This window comes from Otolemur garnettii, unplaced genomic scaffold (genome assembly GCF_000181295.1).
Source record: "Otolemur garnettii isolate 467f Iridium unplaced genomic scaffold, OtoGar3 scaffold00123, whole genome shotgun sequence".
Classification (NCBI taxonomy): Eukaryota; Metazoa; Chordata; class Mammalia; order Primates; family Galagidae; genus Otolemur; species Otolemur garnettii.
Genome location: NW_003852518.1, coordinates 4,873,720 through 4,881,548, shown reverse-complemented (window position 1 = coordinate 4,881,548; position 7,829 = coordinate 4,873,720).

Sequence of the window (7,829 nt, the reverse complement as noted above, 5' to 3'; positions counted from 1 at the left end):
CCAACAGAATCCAGGAACACATCAAACAAATCATACACCACGACCAAGTGGGTTTTATCCCAGGATCTCAAGGATGGTTCAACATATGTAAATCTATAAATATAATTCATCACATACACAAATTGAAAAACAAATACCATATAATTCTCTCAATGGATGCAGAAAAAGCTTTTGATAGTATCCAGCATCCTTTCATGATCAGAACACTTAAGAAAATTGGTATAGAAGGGACATTTCTTACACTGATGCAGGCCATCTAGAGCAAACCCACAGCCAACATCATATTGAATGGAGTAAAATTGAAATCATTTCCACTCAGATCAGGAACCAGACAAGGTTGCCCATTGTCTCTACTGCTCTTTAACGTTGTAATGGAAGTTTTAGCCATCATAATTAGGGAAGAAAAGGTGATTAAGGGCATCCATATAGGGTCAGAGGAGATTAAACTTTCACTTTTAGCAGATGATATGATTGCATATCTGGAAAACACCAGGGATTCGATTACAAAACTCCTAGAAGTGATCAAGGAATACAGTAGCGTGTCAGGTTACAAAACCAACACTCATAAATCTGTAGCCTTTTTATATACCAACAATAGTCACACTGAAAAAACAGTCAAGGACTCTATTCTGTTCACAGTAGTGCCAAAGAAGACGAAATATTTGGGAGTTTACCTAACAAGGGATGTGAAAGATCTCCATAAAGAGAACATAAATTGGGGGAAAGATTCCCTATTTAACAAATGGTGCTGGGTGAACTGGCTGGTGACCTGCAGAAGACTGAAACTAGACCCACACCTTTCACCATTAACTAAGATAGACTCTAATTGGATTAAAGATTTAAGCTTAACACATGAAACTATAAAAATACTAAAAGTGCAAGAAAACTACTTGAAGAAATCAGCCTGGGTGAATATTTTATGAGGAGGACCCCTCAGGCAATCCAAGCAACACCAAAAATACGCTACTGGGATCTGATCAAACTAAAAAGCTTCTGCACAGCCAAGAGCACAGTAAGTAAAGCAAGCAGACAGTCCTCAGAATGGGAGAAGATATTTGCAGGTTATGTCTCCAACAAAGGTTTAATTACCAGAATCCACAGAGAATTCAAATGTATTAGCAAGAAAAGAAAAAGTGATCCCATCTCAGGGTGGGCAAGGGACTTGAAGAGAAACTTCTCTGAAGAAGACAGGCACACAGCCTACAGACACATGAAAAAATACTCATCATCCTTAATCATCAGAGAAATGGAAATCAAAACTATTTTGACATATCAGCTCACATCACAAAATCCCAAATCCAGAGATGTTGGCAAGGATGTGAAGAAAAGGGAACACTTCTACATTGGTGGTGGAAATACAAAGTAATACGTTCCTTTTGGAAAGATGTTTTGAGAAGGCGTAGGGATCTAAAAAGAGACCTGCCATTCGACCCCACAATTCCTCTACTAGGTATATATCTAGAAGACCAAAAATCATATTTGTAGCAGAATGTTTATTGCAGCCCAATTCATAACTGATAAGTCAGGGAAGAAGCCCAAGTGACCATCGACCCACAAATGGATTAATAAATTGTGATATATATACACTATGGAATATTATGCAGCCTTAAAGAAAGATGGAGACTTACCTCTTTCATGTTTACATGGATGGAGCTAGAACATATTCTTCTTAGCAAAGTATCTCAAAAATAGAAGACAAATTATCCATTGTACTCAGCCCTACTACGAAACCAATTTATAGCTTTCATATGAAAGCCATAACCCAATTATATCCCAAGAAGAAGGGGAAAGGGACATGTAGGGGAGGGGAGGAGGGAGGATGAGTGGAGGGAGAGTAATTGGTGGGACCACACTTATGGTGCTTCTTACAATGGTACATGTGAAATTTACTAAATGTAGAATATAAATGTCTTAACCCAATAACTAAGAAAATGCCATGAAGTCTATGTTAACCAGTTTGATGAAAATATTTCAAATTGCATATAAAACCAGCACACTGTACCCCATGATTGCATTAATATACACAGCTATGATTTAATAAAAATTTTTAAAAAATTTTAAAAGAGAAAAATAATAATAATAGATAAGTCATCTAAGTTTGAAAGGAGTTTGTTTGGGGAAAAAAATATCAGTTAGGCAATTTTTCCTATTTCATTTTATGTTTATCTTTATTTCCTAACTTTCTGAAGTAATCCTGTTACACTTATACAATTGAATGTTTTTTTAATAGTCTTGGTGGGAATATGGCAGAGATTCCTTACATAGAGCATAGTAATGACTCCCATTTTTATACTCTAGCTCCAGCCAGTTTCCTGAACTTAACCCACTGTTTCCTTTTAAATGTTCAATTACCATCTCAAGGTAAGCCCTTTCAAAACTGAATTCTTGATTTCCTACCAAATTTTCTATTTTGCTAGTCATTTTTAGATCATAAGAAAGTGTCACAATTGTCCAGTTTATCAAGCAAAAAAAAAAAAATCCTTTTTTTTCTTTCATATCCCACATCTAGCTGCCAGCAAGTCCATTTGGCTTGATTATCTATCCACAATTTGATCTCTGTGCATTATCTCCATCTAGACATTTATCCACCATTACGAATCTCTTTACTTCCACAATTTTTCCTATGGTCTGTTACTAAGCAGCCAGCAGACTGATGTTTTAAAAACAAATTTCAAGTCATGTTGTTCTTGTTAAATCTTCTGGTATCACCTACTAGCAGGTGATCATCTTCCCATGATCACCAAACCCTGGTCTATGGCCACCTCTGACTTCTCCTGCTGCAGCTTTCTTGACCTTCCCATGCTCAGCCTTCTCTAGGCCATCTCTGGAAGGTTCCATTTCAGCTGGTTCTCCTGGCAGTTCTTTGCACTGTTCTATCTGTTCTTGAATGCTTCCCCCACCAGAGTATAGGGGGAACTACTATGTATGCCTCTGCTTAAATATCATCTCCTCAGAACAATTTTTTTCCTTACTGTCCACTCTAAGGAGCCTGCCTTCTCATAATTACCATTTAGCTGATTTTCACTTTATTTACAGCAAAATCAGAACAGATAGCATATTACATACCTTTTTGCTGCCATATATGTTCTGTCTTTTCTCATAAAATATAAGCCCCCCCCCCCACCATTCACCCAAACATTTGTTTGTGATTTTAACACCTGCATCTCCAGCAAGTAGGGCATGCCTGGTATATGTTTGGGGCTGAAAGGCCATGTACCTGGTCAGTCTACAGCACCAGGATGTGCCCACCACCTTCTTGAGTGTGGCTTTAGACAATGTTTACCACTATTGGGTCCTCAATAAAAACTATAATAAGTTTATGAGAGATCTTAAAGATAACTTGTGAATGCTGTGTCATTCTAGATGTACAACTATAAACATGAGTATTAAATTTAGGTCCATAAAAACATATGAGGCAAGATTCTGGGTCAAATGTTCCTTCACTTCTGGTGAAATTTTTAACAATTCACAGTCTAATTCCTTAGGCAAGAAAGTTTGACAATTTCTACAAAATTTAAAATTTCATGTCTCCTTTGACCAGGCTGGCCACACCTTTCCCAGGAATTAATCTTGCACATACACTAGCACATGTGTAACATGACATATATAGAATGCTACTCACTTCATTTTAAATATTTTCAAAAAATTATTTTAGAAGTCTACTTTTTAGTAGTTCTTAGTATATTCACAAAGTTGTACAACCATCACCACTACAATTCCGTAAGAATTGCAGCACTGAAAAAAGAAACCCTGTACTCATTAGTAGTTGCTGTTCATCCCTCCTTCCTCCAGCCCCTGAAAACCACTACTCTACTAGGGAGTTGTCGTTTTAGACAGTTCACATAAAAGGAAGCATATGTCATCTTCTGTACCTAGTTTTAATCACTTAGCATAATGTTTCCAAAGTTCTTCCACACTGTAGCATGTATTAGTAGATCTTTTTTATGGCTGAATAATATTCCATGGTATAGATAGACCATATTTTTGCTATTTTGTTTATTCATTCATCAATTTATGACTGTTCCTACTCTTAGGCCATTATAGGTAATGTTTCTACGAACATGTTTGTACAAGTTTTTGTGTGTACATATGAGATCTGATGAGTTTACCAGCTCATCTTAGAAAAAGTGCAACAAATACCTCATTGCTGAATATCACTATTTTCACCCTTGAAGTACTCCCTGTGGGAACCTATTTGCCAATGCCAGCACCTAGTTCACTCTTCAAAGCAATTTTGGAGTTCTTTTTCTGAAATAGCCAACCCAGCTATCATCATATTACCCTAGATGTCCTGAATGTCATCAAAACACTTTCCTTTCAATGTTTCCTTTAACTTCAGGTAAGGAAAAAAAAGACACTGGGGACTGAATCAGGTGAATAGGGACAGTGTTCCAATACAGTTCTGCTTGTGACTGGCTGTCTAGGCCTCTTATCATCAGTGATACTTTCTCTAACTTCAGGAAAACATTTAATCCATTTGTACACTGCCATTTTCTTTATGATATTATCCCTATAATCTTGGACTAACATGTCTCTCCATTCACTTCCACTCTTGCCAAGTCTAATAAGAAATTTATGAATGTTTACTCATTGCTCTAGTTCAAGGTCTGACATTCTTGCAAGGCACACAAAAACATGCAACTATAAAGATCACCACCCAGCAAGATGCCACCACATGTTGACAGGATACAGCTGTGAGATACTGATAGACCAAAGTTATGAAACCTTACCAAGTTGTCTGTACAGTGCTGCCAATGTAAGCACATGGTGGCAAGCTTGAGAACTTAACTGTCAGATCTTAAGCATATGTTTTCATTTCTTTTGGATAAATACCTGGAACGGAATTCTGGGGCTTATGATAGCTCTATATTTAACATTTTTAGGAACTGCTGAACTGCTTCCATCTAAAAGTGCACCATCATTTTTCATTACCACTAGCAATTTATGAGGGATCTGAGTTTTCCTGATCCTCAGCAACACTTGTTATTGTCTGTCTTTTAGGCAGCACTGTCCTAGTTGGGTGGTGTGACATCTCACTGGGGTTTGGATGTGCATTTCCCTGGTGGCTGATGATGTGGATCTTTTCATGTATTGGAGGCTATGCATTTTCTTTGAAAAATGTCTATTCAAGTATTTGCTCAGTTTTTAATCTGGTTGTAGTTTTCTTGTTGAGTTATGAGTTCTTCAAATATTCTGTATTTTAAGCCCTTACCAGATATGTGATTTGCAAATATTTTCTCCTATTTCTGCATGTTGCCTTTCCATTCTATTGATTGATTTTATCCTTTGATGCTCAGAGGTTTTAAGTTATTTATGTAGATCAATTTATCCACTTTTTTTTGTTGTTGCCTGGGTTTTTGGAGTCAAATATTCTGGGTTAAACCCAATTGTTCCTAGCTGTTTTCCAGGAATGGATTTATTTAAAACAACCTAGATTTACATTCCCTGTATGAGAAGGAAAAAAGCAAAAGTAAATAAAGAATGAATGGGATTCTGGGAAGATGGCCGACTGGTAGCAACCCTGGTCAGAGGCTCCTGAGCAAAGGAAATAAAACTGGTTGGAATCAGAATCTATGAAGCCAAAGATGGGGAGCTGAGCCCAGAAAGAAGTTCGGCAAGCTATAAATCTAAGGAAGATCATTTAAGAACATAAAATACAGGTACAAAGCAGGCCCAGAACTGCTTACTAGAGCCACCCACCTCCTGTGGGTGGGGGGCGGCCGCAGAGAAGCCCCCTGCTCTGGGCAGCCACAGAAGTACTTGCTAGAGCTTAGTGCACCCCGCCGGTGGCAGCGGACGAGCCCCCCACTCTGGGAGGGCCTAGAACTGCTTGCTAGAGGCGCGCACCCCACGGGTGGCAGAGAAGCACCCCGCCCCAGGGCTCTGGGCAAGTCCAGAACTGATTGCTAAAGCCGCAAGTTTCCCGCGGGTGGCGGGTCACTGGAGTGGAGTTCCCCTGCTCCGGGCAGCCACAGAAGTACTTGCTAGAGCCTAGCGCACCCCTGCAGGTGGCTGTGGATGAGTCCCCCACTCTGAGAGGGCCCAGAACTGCTTGCTAGAGCCGTGTGCTCCACAGGCGGCAGAGTAGATCCCTGCTCCAGGGCTCTGGGCAGGTGCAAAACTGCTTGCTAAAGCCTCACACCTCTTGCTGGTGGCAGGTGGCAGCAGAGGACTTCCCACTGATCTGGGCAGGCACACAATCACTTGCTAGAGCCCCGCACACCCCTACAGGTGGCAGCGGACGAGTCCCCCACCCTGGGAGGGCCCAGAACTGCTTGCTAGAGCCACACACCCCACGGGCATCAGAGTAGATCCCTGCTCCAAGGCACTGGATGGGCATAGAACTGCTTGCTAGCACACCTCCTGCGGGCCACGGGTGGCCACAGAGGATTTCCCCTGCTCTGGGCAGGCACAGAACTACTTGCTAGAGCCTCGCACACCCCGCAGGCAGTGGCAGAGGAGTCCCCCACTCTGGGAGGACCCAAAACTGCTTGCTAGAGCCATTCACCCCACAGGCAGCCGAGGAGATCTCCGCTCCAGGGCTCTGGGTGGGCCCAGAACTGCTTGCTAGTGCCACAGGTGTCCTATGGGCAGTGGCAGAGGAGTCCTCCATTCCAGGCAGACCCCAAACAGCCTTCTAGAGACATGCACACCCCATGGGGGCCAGTGGAGGAGTTCCTTGCTCCAGGCACCTGTGCTGGGTGGGCCCAGAATTGCTTGTTAGAGCCACGTGTGCCCTGCAGGAAGTGGTGGAGGAGTTTAGTGCTCTGGGCGGCCAAGAACTGTTTATTAGAACCACGTGTGTCCCACAGATGGAGGTAGAGGAGCTCCCCACTCCGGCTCCCAGGCTGGGAGGAAATAGATCGGCTTGCTAGTGCCGCACACGTCCAACAGGCCACGGTGAAGGAGTCCTCCACTCCCCCCAGCTAATCTGGTGGGGCCGAAATAAGACTGATATGATCGCTTGCATACCCTACACTACCACTGCCATTCCCCCACCCCCCGACCTCTCCAGGGTGCTGAACTAGGACTGATCCAGCTACTGCCGGTCTCCTGTCCACTGGTTGCCCCAGTAGGCTGAACAAGGTCTAATATGGCCACGCACATTCCTGTGCAGCTGCTGCCGTTCCACTGCACCCCAGTTGCCCCAGCACCCGAGAACTGGGAGTAGACAACAGAACCGCTCTGCCTCTCTCTCTGGGCAACCAGAAGAAGCCACCAACTGAACAGCTCTGGTAAGGCCTCCAAACAAGGTAAACTCAGAACGGGGTGGAATCAGTGGAAAAACTCTGGCAACTCGAATAACCAGAATAGATCAAGTCCCCCAAGGAAAAATGGGGCAGACGTAATTGAAGACCCTATCCACAAGCAAATGGCTGAATTGTCAAAAATCAAGTTCAGAACGTGGATAGCAAATAAGATTAACAGAATGGAAGAAAGGAAGGAAGAAGAAGTTCAAGAAATGATTCAAAAGATCTCTCAAGAAGTTATTCAAAAGATCTCTCAAGAAATTACCGAAAAGATATCTCAAGAAGTCATTCAAAAGATGTATCAAGAACTCAACGATTTCAAAGATAAAATGATCAAAGATTTTGAAACACTGAGACAAGAGGTTGCAGCCCTCAAGGATCTGAAAGACACAGTGGAATCCCTCCATAACAGAGTGGAACACGCAGAAGAAAAGATCTCTGATTCTGAAGACAAAGCTTTTGAAGAAGCCCAGGAATGCAAAGATCAAAAGAAATGGAGAGTAAAAACGGATCTCACTCTCAGAGAGCTCTCAGATAATTCGAAGAAAACTAATATTCACCTTATAGGAATCCCTGAAG